Source organism: Glycine soja, chromosome 4, assembly GCF_004193775.1.
Source record: "Glycine soja cultivar W05 chromosome 4, ASM419377v2, whole genome shotgun sequence".
Classification (NCBI taxonomy): Eukaryota; Viridiplantae; Streptophyta; class Magnoliopsida; order Fabales; family Fabaceae; genus Glycine; species Glycine soja.
Window position 1 is genome coordinate 49481644 of NC_041005.1, and position 13668 is coordinate 49495311.

General features: G+C 31.6%; 1 long non-coding RNA gene across 1 annotated transcript; it reads right to left on the reverse strand.

The window, feature by feature from the left end:
• Positions 1–8047: 8047 nt before the first annotated feature.
• LOC114408234 lies at positions 8048–8803 on the reverse strand. Its single transcript, XR_003665860.1, has 2 exons — positions 8628–8803; positions 8048–8440 (listed from the first exon to the last, which is right to left on the reverse strand). It is a non-coding gene; the product is annotated as an uncharacterized LOC114408234 (long non-coding RNA).
• Between the last annotated feature and the right edge of the window lie 4865 nt (positions 8804–13668).

Consider the following 13668-nt stretch of genomic DNA (forward strand, 5'->3'; position numbering starts at 1 on the left):
TTTTCTTTCTCCCTCCCATATTTCAGTCGATGCATTTCCGGCAAATTTCTCTCTCTTTCTTTTTGTCGCTCTAAAATTTCGGTTGGCTATAAGAGTGATTTTTTAAGTCATATTTTTCGGTTGGCTATAAAAGTAACTTTTCAAATCATATTTTCAGTTGACTATGATAGTGACGTTTAAGTCATATTTTTCGGTTGGCTATTAGAGTGACTTTTCAAGTCATATTTTCGGTTGGCTGTTGAAGTGACTTTTCAAGTCATATTTACGGGTGACTTTAGAATGACTTTTCAGGTCATACAAGAGGATGTAATTCTAGAAAAGATTCCCTCAATGCAGTGGGAATCTTATATAGTGATCTGTGCTGTTTTATCCTGGGAACGTCGTGGTTGATAGTCTGTTTGCACAATTTTTGACAGTGCCACGAAACGTCTTAAAGAAAGCGACATTGTCCGCGACTCAGTCAGTAATTTTTTCGGTTTACCATAAATTATTGTTCCAACACTTATTTATTAATTGTAAAAATAAAAATAAAAAACTCTTTCTTCTATTGTAAACTAGGAATGGTCATGAGTACAAATCTATGCGAATCAAACCAAAGAAAAAAAATTGGATTGGTACAGTGATGATTTTGGTAGGCCTTAATTAATTAATTGTATGGAAGACTTATTTATTTAGGATGTGACAGAGCACCTAACGTAATTGTTTTTTGTGGACTAAACTTGAAGAATGAAGACGATAGGGTGAGGCGAGGAAAAAAAATAATGTTGGGGGCATTAGTCCAAGTCCAACCACATTAGCGTAGGGTGCGGGGCGAGGAAGAGTCAACGACGACTGGATTTTAACGCGTCTAAAAGATGGATCTCGATAAATACCACTTCTTAAACTAATATAGTTCCATCCTCTCAAACTTGCATTTTAGCAATGGCCAAATGGATCTCATTTGCTGCTCTTTTTGCAATACTTTTACTACTCATCTCTCCTGAGCTTGCAAGTGCTGCCCAACCTAGTCTTATTCTTCAACTCGGTTAGTTTTACAATCTCTAATAATATCCTTTCTTTTCTTCTTTCATTTATTCACCTTTAATTATACGCTGCAGGCCGAAAACTTTTCCAATGCGGCAGCGCCGCCGTCCCTGTTCGTGGAAATACCCCATCCAATGGCCGCTCCTAGAGGATATACCCCACCACCAAAACACCCACTCTATGGCTGAATATTTGAGATGTTAGCATCCTTCTTTAATTTTGTGATAAAAAAAATACTTTTAAAGATGTATAATTGTGTGTCATTACTATAATATATGTCATGTATGCTTAATTTCACTGAACCATGTGTACTACTGCTTATCGGTCACGTCCATTTAGTGGCCACACCTGTATCCAGCGAATAAAATTCTCATAATCAGTTTGTCCTCTAAAATTATTCGGTGATATGTATGTTGTGTATGCGGATAGAAAAACGCACCAAAACACTGCACAATTATGGAACAGAAATTGATTGCGGGGCAAAGGTTCCTCTTTGTTCCTTTAGATGGATCGTGCCTCGGAGGAGGAAGATCTAATCCAAGAAGATTCTAGTGTTTAGAATCAAAATAAAGCTGTCCCACTGGGTCAAGTGTTAGTGCATATATACGAATGCATAGTAGTTAATTGGTCGATATTCTTGTCAAGGTTTAACATACACGATCCCATTCGTTATCCCCAGATTTTGAGGCACATATTGTGAACGTTACATACGGTGAGATGTGCTAACAGTGATGCCTACGGTGAGGAGTGTTAACAGTGACGCCAACAGTTGGCGTCCGAAGATACCATATATATCACAATCGTAACGGGACTTTCCCAGATGCCGACCAAGAGGGTCGATGGGTACACTCTTAAATCAAAGTTTTCTTCCGATTGAAGTTGTTAATAATACTAGTTAACGGGTCAACTTTTTGGTTGAGTGTGGAAGAATGGTCCAACATATTTGCAGATCTGCATCTTCATGATCAACAACTTTGGTAGAATCTACAAGAAATTTAATATAGAACTAACCATTGCAATCGTGTGACCATGACACAATCAAATGTACTTGAGTCAGTGCATTAATATATATATATATATATATATATATATATATATATATAATATTTTATTTTTGAGAAAAAAAAAATACCTAATGGTGTGGTTGTATGTATGGCTAATATCTTAATTAGATATTATTACACATCGCGCGTTGTTGTTCCATTCCCAATTATTAAACATACATTTGCATTCTTTCAACTCAAAACAGAGCAAACAACTTCCATTTCAGCTTAAGATTTCACGAAATTTGTTATTGTGGCGTTCTCATGCTATTAGAGCAACTTTATTATAGGATCTTCACCTAAGATTTTGTTGTGAAAAATTCGTTCTTTGAAGATCTTGAGCTACAGAAAAATGAAAGATCTTCACATTAAAAGATTATTTCCTCCAAAAGAACTTGAAAATCTCAAGAATAACATTAAGAGAATCATTTTTTCCTCATATCAGTAGATTTTGGAGGTAAAATAAACATTCTATTTTGCACAATGAAGGAGATGAAAAGAAGAATGAATATCAAGCAAAAATTACAAATTAAAAACAAAAATAGTGATAAAAAAATCTTCCTTCGTTTGGCATGATTACTCCAGTCGTTGTCGTCATTGTGCGCAGATGTCCTCCATCGCTCTGTGCATGGAAAAGAAGGGAAGGAGGGGTGGAGGGAAAGGGGGAAGGGGAGGCATAGAGAAAAGGGGAAGGATGAGGAGGCAAATGGATTGAGGAAAAAACGAGGGTAAGGACGAAGGTGAAGAGAAAAAGATTTAAAAAAAAAATTAAAAATGAACATTGGGTAACTTTGTAGAATTGAACGTAATCTTTCAAATTGATTGAGAAATTACTCTTATCTTTCAATCAATAGGCAACCATTATTATTGGTAATTTTTTCTTTCTATTCAGAGTGAACTATATTTTTTTAATTCGTAACCTATAAATTGAATACATAATGTTCATATTTTGTACACCAATTCTTCTTATCATCATTTATTTCTCAATTTTTTATTTATAATCTTAATCTCTTTGCTTTAGTTTCATTGTTAATGAATCCAACTCAATATAATTAGTAAATTTATTATAATTTTTTATAAAATTATCAACTTCTTCATTCGAATAAAATTCTTAAAATTTTCCTTCATTTTTTTCTTACTTATCATCACCAAACTAATGAATGTTATGCAAAATAATCAAATTCCTTTTTATAGAAAATTTTCAAACTCCCCTCCTTTTTCTCCTACTTGCCATTATCACCACCAATATATTTTATGCAAAATAATCAAATTTTTTTCAATAAAAACTCTTAAAAAGTTCTCAAACTTTTCTTTCAATGCCACGAAACAATTCTTGGATGCTTAGCCTCCCAATAATTCTAGTGATACACAAACTCCTTCCAATGACATTGAAATATAATTTTCATAATTTTTTATTAAAATTGGACTAAAAAATATCACACTAATGGAATGAAGAGAACATTCTAAAAAAAATTCACAAGTTTATTTTAATTTAGACTTGGTGTTATATTTAAAACAAAGCAAACCAAATCACATTTTTTATTTTTTTTTATCTCTGGTTTGGGTGACTTTTTGTCCGGAAAGCATATCAATTCACACTGGGAATATCCCTACTTATAAGTAGTATGTTTAAGGGTAAAAATTTACTTGAAAATTCACTTTTGAAGAAACAAAAAATGAGATATTTCTGCAACTTTAATTTGTAAGCTTTAATAAAAATATGCAACAAAGTTTTTTTATTTTAAGAAAGTAATTAGTTACAAGGTAATTATATTTTACTTAACTTCTGTTTGATTTTTAAATTAATTAAGATTTTTTTCTTAATAAATAAAAAGATTAAGACAAAATCGGGTGAGACATATGCTAAGTCAAGTCGCTAGTAAATTCCAGACTGCAAATTGTTAAAATTTAGTTCCGTGTGTCGAGGGCAAAAGACCCATCGACGTAGCTAATCCTGTCTTCACCCTTAACATGTGAAATGGTTTGACATGAACATGACACACCTTTTTCCATTTTGTTTCGTTACTTGCCACTTGCCACTTGCCACTTGCCACTTGCCACTTGCGATTGATAAAGAAAAATATTCTTTTTACATCAAAAACTAATATATATCGTGAAAGAAATAGAAACAAAAATAAAGAAATATTAATATGATACATGATAAGAAAAGAGATTAAAAAATATCAAAAATATTTATAGGGTGTTTAATATTTAAGAATATAAAAAAACAAGACTCATTGATAAATTACTAGGGAGTAGGGACGACTTGCGCGGAGACTCGGAGTAAACGGTGGGGGCAGTGGAGTCACCTTATCTACTTTTCTACACTGTTGCTAGTTTCTCCAAAGTATTAATTGTGGAAAAGGTAAACAATTTTATTATATAATCCACTTTAAGTCATGAAGATTGAAAAGTGTTAGTAATACATTTATACCATATTTTTATTAGTTAAATTTATTAAAAATTACAAAGTTCATTAAATTAAATAAGAATCAAGACTCACAAATTTATAAGTTTTAATAAATTTTAGTCGATAAAAAAACTTAACTCAAAACATTTGTTTAAAATATGTTGCCAAATTTCTAAGACAATCTACACTCTCTCTTTTTTTTTTATAAAAAAAGGAGCAAAACCCCTAAAAAACAATCTATAATTAAATAATAGTGTAATTCTTTTTACAATATCAATATATTTAATTAAATATTTGTTATTATTTCTGTTTTTTTATTATTGTCCACCTATATACAAGTAAAAAATGCGTTCTAATTTGTCTATTTATTTATAAATCTAAGTTATATTAATTATGATTTTTTCGATTATACTTTTATATCGCTTAATAACTCACAAATAATAAAAAATTATTGCTCTATTATTGAGGAATGACGATTTAAGTAAAGGGTTTTGCTGATTAGTACATTTAGTTAGGGAACTGTTAAAGGAATTAATAAATAAAAATATAAAAATGATTAAGAAAAAGTGCATTAAAAACATTATTCATAATAAATTTTTACTTTTATTTTCATTTCTTAATCAATGTCTTAAAAACAATTGTTAACATTCTCCTAATGTTTAAAAATACTTTTAACAAAAATAAGAATATTAATTATATTTCTTAATTTATTTGCTACTAGCTAAAATTGGACCAATATAATCGGATAAAGGCAGTAAACTTTTCTATTTCGTATTATTTGTCATTTAGCTCAATAAAGATAAAGATGATTATGTACTTACAATTTAAACTCTTAAAATAATGTATATTTTAAATAAAAAAAGACTAATTACACTAATTTACAATAAGATAAAGATTATTATGTACTTACAGTTTAAACTCTTAAAATAATGTATATTTTAAATAAAAAAAGACTAATTACGCTAATTTACCATGAAAAAATAATTTTCTTTGACAAAAATGTTATTATTGAAAGAGTAAGAATGTAACTATGAATACTTAGGCCAGATACATGCAATATGAGGAATTGGTGTGGGGTGCATGCGTCCAACATTAGACACTATATAGTACACACTAGAGTGGCAAGAAATGGTCAGTGACCGTATGATCACAAGTTTCTAAAACATGATCTCCATCGATCATATATATTTCATCTCTATAAATACCACTTATTTTAGTGATATGCTACACACACATATAGATTTTGATAGAAATTAAATTAATGGCCTTCGTCGGTGCTTCCAAAATGATGTCTTCATTTGGTGCTCTTTTGGCAATACTTTTACTACTCATGTCCTCTATTATGCTGGCAACTGCAGCCAAACCACTCGGTATGCATGAAGTTGCCGTTAGTTTTTAAAGTTAATAATTAATTGTGACAATCATATATATACTTGGCTAGCTGTTTTCTTAACTGTAATTTCCTAACTTGGAACGTCAGATTCATGATTTCATCCTAGCTTCCTTATAATTTATTCACCTTAATTATGTACGGTGCAGGGCGACAATTACTACAACAAGCTCCCTCCTATGGCGGGCCAGTTCCCGTCAGCCCAATAGGTAGTTATGGCGTGCCAGCAGCTCCCGTCCGCCCAAGAGGTCGTTATGGACGACCAGGACCAGGAACCAATCGTCCATGAAACCAATACCATCGATCCAACGGGGTGATAATGGTGTGATTTCATAGGTGTGGTAAAAACTACTAGTACTTAATAAAAATGCATGCGTGTCACTACTAGAGTAATAATATATATGTCAATTGTCATGTATTACTGTTATTAATTAGTCACAACCACTTAGTGGCCAGACCTGTATTAATTGCAGCCAATAAAATTCCCATTATCGCTTGTCCCTTTAATTTCTTCAGCGATATATAGCAAAATATTGTAAACCGCCTTACTTGCATGCACGAATATAAGAGTACCTTTACACACCACAGTCGCTTAAATTACTTTTACTATTAAGGAGTACTTTATCTTATAGTTAATTACGTACATCATTCGAGATGATTTATTAGGAGTTCAAATATATATAAGCGACAGTTTCTTAGATAAACATCCGTTGTTCTTCAGAAACATAATATTAAAATTCACCCATACTTGAACAATTATATAGAATCAGAAATTGGTTGCGGGGCAAAAGTTTCTCGTATATGTTCATCAAATCAGAATTTCTAATTCTGAAGATGCTATCACTAGTTAACGGATGTTAATTATTCAACAAAGAAAAAGAAAGAAAATAAGTAGATAACGGGTCAACTTTTGGTTGTGGAAGAATGGTCCAACATGTTGGCATTATGCGACACGACAGCTAGTTTGCAAATCTTCAAGAATATTAGTAGTACCTACAAGAAATGTAATACAGAAGTAACAGTGTAATCATGTGACAATGACACAATCAAAACATACATTGAGTTCATTAATGACCCCCGTATGGCTTTATATATTAGGATAAATATACTTTTAATCGTTTATGTTTTAAATTTGTTTAGTTTGGTTTATTATATATATTTTAAAAAGTTCAATTTTAAAGTAAGTCAAAATAATAATAATTTTTTATTTTGGAATATGATTTTGAATTTTATGACTAATTTGACACACAAACTTGTTTTATTATATTCATATATATATATATATATATATATATATATATATATATATAAATATAGAATTCAATTGATGTTTGAATATAAAGACTATAAATATGATGAAAATTTGTAAAAAGTAAATTTAACAAGCAATTAAAACAAAAAATTTATGCATGATTTTTTGATCATGTTTAGCCCTTTTTTATTCGAATATCAATTGGGTTTTTATAATTTTTATTTAAATGGATTTAATGGGATAAATTTTATATAATTTAATCTAAAAAAGTTTAAATTCACGTCTCAATGAAAAATAATCATTATTTTAAAATGATCATTTTGACTATTTTTAAAACATAAAAGATTGAATTAAATTTTTTAAAACATAAAAAATGCAATTGAATATAATATATAACATAAATGACCTAAATATCTTAATATAACTAGACACCTGATCAACCTTTTCAACGACTCTATGCTATGTCTTTCAGTCAGAATCAAACTACTTAATGGGAATATTATTTTTTGGGGAAATTATACTCACTTTTCCCAAGTAATAATTTTCAAATGAGTTTTAATCTTGTATGTATATATATATATATATATATATATATATATATATATATATATATATATATATATATATATATATATATTGTTTTGTTTAATTATGCATACGCCCCTGCAATGGATATTTTTGATTGTATACTCCTTTATATATTTTTTTTAATCTTTTGATTCATTGGGAAAAAAGAGTTTTAACTAACTCAGAGTTTGATAGAAAGGTGAATAAAGTGTGATTAAGAATTATTTTTATTAAGAATTATTTTTATTAAAAATTAAATTTAAACAATATTTGAATCATTCAATCTTAATTTCAACGTATTAATTATTTATATTAATTCACTTGGTTAGATATTCCTTTATAATTATATGCTTAGAAAAAAAAAAGCGAGAATAGGAATTTTATTTGCTGTAATTCAGGTATGGGCCACTAAATGGTTGTGACCAGTGACTGATAGCAGTAAATACACATGGTTCGGTGAAATTAAGTACATGACAATTGACATGTATATTATTATTCTGGTAGAGTAGAAATTACACACACATTTTTAAATTGTTTTTTATTTCGCTTGTATGCAATCTTAGAATTAAAGAAGGATGCTAACATCTCCAATATTTCAGCCAAAGAGCATGCAGTTTGGTGTAGACTGGTTACTGGGTATTGGTTATTTCCCTCTTCTCGTGCTTAATGATTTCATGGATTTGGGGTATATCCTCCACCACCAGGATATGAACCATAAGTTGGTGGCAACTCTCCAGTTTGGAAAAGTTTTCGCCCTGCACCGAATAGAAGGTGAATAAATTAATTAAAGAAACAATAAAATAAGTAAGTAACATAAGATATAAAACATGGATAGAAATCATCAATCCCATGTTCCAAGTTAGGAAACTACAGTAAGAGAAACCCCTAAACAATATATGTGTGATTCTCACTACATATATTATAAAACTAACAGAAACGTACCGAGTTTAAAACTAGGCTGGGCAGCACTTCCGAGCTCAAAGGACATGAGTAGTAAGAGTATTGCTAAAAGAGCAGCAAATGACATCAATTTGGAGGCACGTAGGATGGCCATTTCTATCAAAAGCTATATATTTGTGTTGCTAATTGCAAGTTTGAGGATGGAACCATATCCCTTTAAGAATTGGTATTTATAGAGATCGATGAAGACTATGGAGATCTCTTAAAATAGAAACGTACGCGTACGTGATCCTCCGGGCACTGACTATTGTATAATCATGCATGCATGCCCGCACACCAATCTTCAGCTCACATCTCGTGTTGGTCTGTCACATATCATGTATCAACTACTTTTCGTGAAGTTAGTTGGACCAAATAATTAATAATACAGACCAGCAATACAGGGTAGGCAAATGGAAAAAGACTAAATATATGTTTGGAAATCCCGTAAGAAATAACTTTTTAGATAAAAATAATTTTGTCTAAGTACCAGGATTCTCCTTTGATTTTGCTTTCATTATGTTGTTATCGGCTGAATTTATATTAGAACATGTTTCGTACCAATTTTAACCACAAATCAAACATATATTAAGTGAATGTCAAACCAAATTAAACATTGTTTTGATCTTTACGGTCCAAGCAAAGCAATGTGTATAAATTGCTTTTTGTGAGGTTAGTTAGATGTCACATGTTGGAGTACTAAAAGAGTTTACGTTGAACTTTGACTTCATAAATTGAAATGGTCAATAGAACAAATATATAGACAATATTCGGCTTTTATAGATGGGATGAAATGCGGATATTTTATAAATTTAGGTGCATTAATGTGTAAATGATTTTCAGTTTTAATGATGGAAATATTGGAACAAATGTAAAAACTAAGGTCCGTTTCGAGTGATTTTTAGTTTTGAGTTTTGAAATTTTTTAAAATAATTATAAGTTTTTAGTTTTAGTTTTAATTTTTTATAAATTAATTTTAAAATAAGATTGGTTTCAAATAAATTTTTTAAAAATTTTATATTGCATTAAAATTAGTTTAATAATATTTTTATCTGGTGATAACAACATTGGTGATAGTTGTGATGTTAACAATAGGGAGAGTGATAGAGATATCAGTGGTGATCGATTGGTCACGATAGCAGTAACAATGATGATGATGACGGTAATAATGATGGTGGTGGTGACAATGATAACGTAGTGGTGATAGTGGTGACGATGACGTTAGTGGTGATTGTGACAATGGTGACAATGACGATAACACTGACATTGATAGTGATGATAGCAACGTTGATGGTAATGTCGATAGCGATGGTGGTGATAATGACAATAATGATAATGATATTGATACGAGTGACAATCAAGTACAACAATGGATGAAAATAATAATAGTAATAACAAGTGATGATGACGAGGGAGATGGTATGGTAATAATGACAGTGACATTAATGATAACATTAATTAAAAATTATCATTGTCAAATATAAAAAATGTATTTTTTTAAAATTAAAATAAAATTCACAAAAAAAAAATCTTGATTTTGAAATTAAATGTAAAAATTATTTCAAATTTATTTTGTCAAACATATTTTATTTTAAAAATAAAAAATAAAAAACTTACAACCATACCAAAAGAACCCCAAGAGACACGTTGGATGAATTGTGAGAAAACACACACAAAATCAAACCGATCGAGTTGAATTATATTGAGTTGATTTGAACTGGGAAGGCATCATGACTTGACTGTTTCTATTGATAGGTGATTTTTTTATTTAATTATTCGGTAAATATTAAATATTTTACTAAAAACAATAAAATAAATATTTTAAAAGTTCCAAAACATATAAAATTGAGGTTGGTTTAGTTTGTTTTGACCGTGGAGCAAATTTTGTAAGTAAAATTGTAAGATAAAACATGGCTATTTGATCATTTTATTAGTCTGAGTTTCTTTTTTTGGAAAGTTTTTTATGTTTAAATTTCCATTTGTCTGTATGTACCACATTACCAATTAAATTAGTAGCCACTGAATCACGGTTAAAAAAAATCAATTCTTAATATGTTTAAGTTTCTTTAAATGTAAAAACTTTAGTTTATACTATTAATTAATTTGATTTGTGACAAAGATTAAATTCTTTTATATATATATGAGGCAATCATGATGATTTTCTTATGTGAGAACAACGACTAAAAATTTACTAAAACCTCACATGATCACCATTAAATCTCTAAAATTTTATCAAACAAAACTCAAATCTCTAAAATATGTCAACATCGATCATGCATGCTTAGATTACTTTTTCCATATGCATCAAAGGCATTTGACATCATCCAGCTATAGCATTATCAGGTTTTCAATCAACAATTGCAGGTAAACATAAAAACATGTATATTGTTTCCCGACTATTTTGGGCTTGAGACCATCGTAAACGTCATGCATTTGACATTTGAGTTTCATAGACACAGTTGTGTATATAATGGGCCATGAGCTATGTGCACTTTTTTTATGTGCATGAGCTATGTGTACTAAGACTAACGTAACTGTAAGTACTCATTTCATCCGTACAAATTGCAAGAGATGAAGGTTTCTTGACTCGTTGTCAAATTCAAGAAACAATTGATTAATTTTTTTTAATTACTTTTATTTAATAATATTTTTTAATATATAAATTCAATTAAAAATTTATATGTTTAATATACATATATATTATCATAACATTTGTTAAATTCAATAAATATATTATATATATGTTTACGTTGAAATTTGGTAAACAATCGCTAGTCTAAGTTAATTGCTTGCGAGATCAACTAGTGAATCTCAGGAGCATGTCATTTGTGTGTTTGCATTTAAATGTAAAGCTTTGAATGTTCATCATTGCAACAAACCTTTATTGGTTCTGAGGTTTGCAGAAAGTAAAATTCTTTGAGAGAATCGAAATGCTAGAAGTAAATTGACAAGGGAAAGGTAAATTGCAGAATGTAAAGGAGCAGCGAGTTCATTCGATCGAATGAACCATTTAAAAGACAGGAATTATAAAGTAAAACGTAAAACGCATTGCATTCGAAATGTAAAGTTTACAGAAACTTAAAATGGTTCACAATCATACATTTTCCTTGCGTACTCGTTTCTCTCTGCGCTGGGTACTTTGAGTATATAAGGATTCTTAGAAATGATTTGCGACCTCGAAATCTGACTAAAAAACTGCTATATATAGACATTCGAAAATAAACTGTCCTAACGGTCGAACACTATCCTAATGCCAAGTGTCCTGCTACGTACACCTTGCATGCACATAACTGCTCCTTAGAACGGTTATCCACATTGCTCGAAGTCGAACTGATTTTGTGAAGTTTTGTCAGAAATTGCGCTAAGTCCAGAAATCTTGCTGCCTTGACTTCGACTCGACCATACGCCAGCTCGATTCGCCCAATAGTTCGAAGCCCTCTTTCTTGTCTTAGCCTTATACTTCGTAAATACTTCCTTGAACCTGTGAATCCCTTTCAATAGACTCTTCTTTCTTTTCGATTCGAACAGAATCTGACAAAATTCGTATTTAGAGCATATTTTTAGCTCATCAAAAATATGGGCTAACAAATTGCCCCCAAAAAATGTCTGCTTCGATTCGAGATCGAAGGAAGATGAGAAGTTGACATTTTTTCTCTTCTTCTACCAGTTTTCCTGAAACGGCGACATGATGGCACGTTTACTGGTAACCGTCGCCTCGATCTCCCACTACCCATCATTAATTCCACCTTTCTAGGCAGAGTGGGACACGTGTCACGCTGGGGAGTCGGAAGGGAAATCTGATGTGATTGATTTTTGACCATTGATTATTATTATATTGTTTTTCCCCTTTTTAAAGTGAAACTCCATAAATAGCGCCAGAAACTCCAGACCAAAACCCCTTCAGCTTCTCTGCTTCAAAAACCTTTCTTCTTCTTTGCTTCCGAGACCCTTCTTCTTCTAATTCGTATCCATTATCTCCGGCGAAACTTTCTTACTTTCAGATACTTGTTATTCCTTTCATCATCAACCTCACCGTATCTCTAAACTTTGCCACTGTTCTTTGCGAATCCAAGCTCTTACTTACTGATTCCAACAGCTACCAAACCCTTCGCGAGAAAATCATCCCTTTTCAGATTTCTTACAATGTCGCAAGGACAAGCAGTTCCGTTTGCTGGGAAGTGGCACCATTTTACAGTCAGGACTGATGGAGAAAAGGTGGTTCCAGAACCACATGGTGACGCCGAACAAACAGAAACCTGGGAATCAGAGGTGATGATCCCTTTCGCAGTGGAAAGAACAGTTTACGCTTTTGGTGGACCCCTGCCAGACCAAGCATCACTTTCGAGTAAAATGAGTAAGGTATTTCCCTGCTACCCAACTTGCGAACCTAGGATTTTTTATAGTGAGCCTTACAACTTTAATTGTTTAAGCAAACCCAACAAACTCTTTCGATCCGCCCCGTCAATAGCCCATAGGGATTACCTGCCTTGGCTTGATCGAGTCGAACAAGCGTATGAGGATTTCTGGAAGACATATGGCATCTTTGATTTGATACAATTCTCTCGATCTGGTCCTGAATATCGACCAGAAATGCTGATAGCAGCTATGCACTTTTTCGAATCTTCTACCAACACCTTTCAGTTTAAATGTGGTATGATGACCCCCACTCTCTTAGATGTAGCCGCCCTCACAGGCCTTAGGCCTAGCGGAGAAACTTATGACCCCACTAATTCTAGTGATAATATCAAGCTAGTATATAAGGAGAACACCTTTTCCAAATATATAGCTGAACACAAAGGACCCGTCGAAGAGGAGGTTTCTGATGAAGAGCACGTAGCCTTCTTAACCCTGTGGCTATCTCACTATGTCTTCTGCACGAAATCCTTGCAAGTAGCCAAAAGATTTATTCTAATGGCATTACAAATTCATGAAGGTCAGAACTTTGGATTTGGACGCCTCTTGTTAGCAGTGTTATACGAATCGCTTGGTGAGGCATGCGATGATCTGAAGAAATCGAAGGATGGGTCTTCCTTCTTAGTGTCTG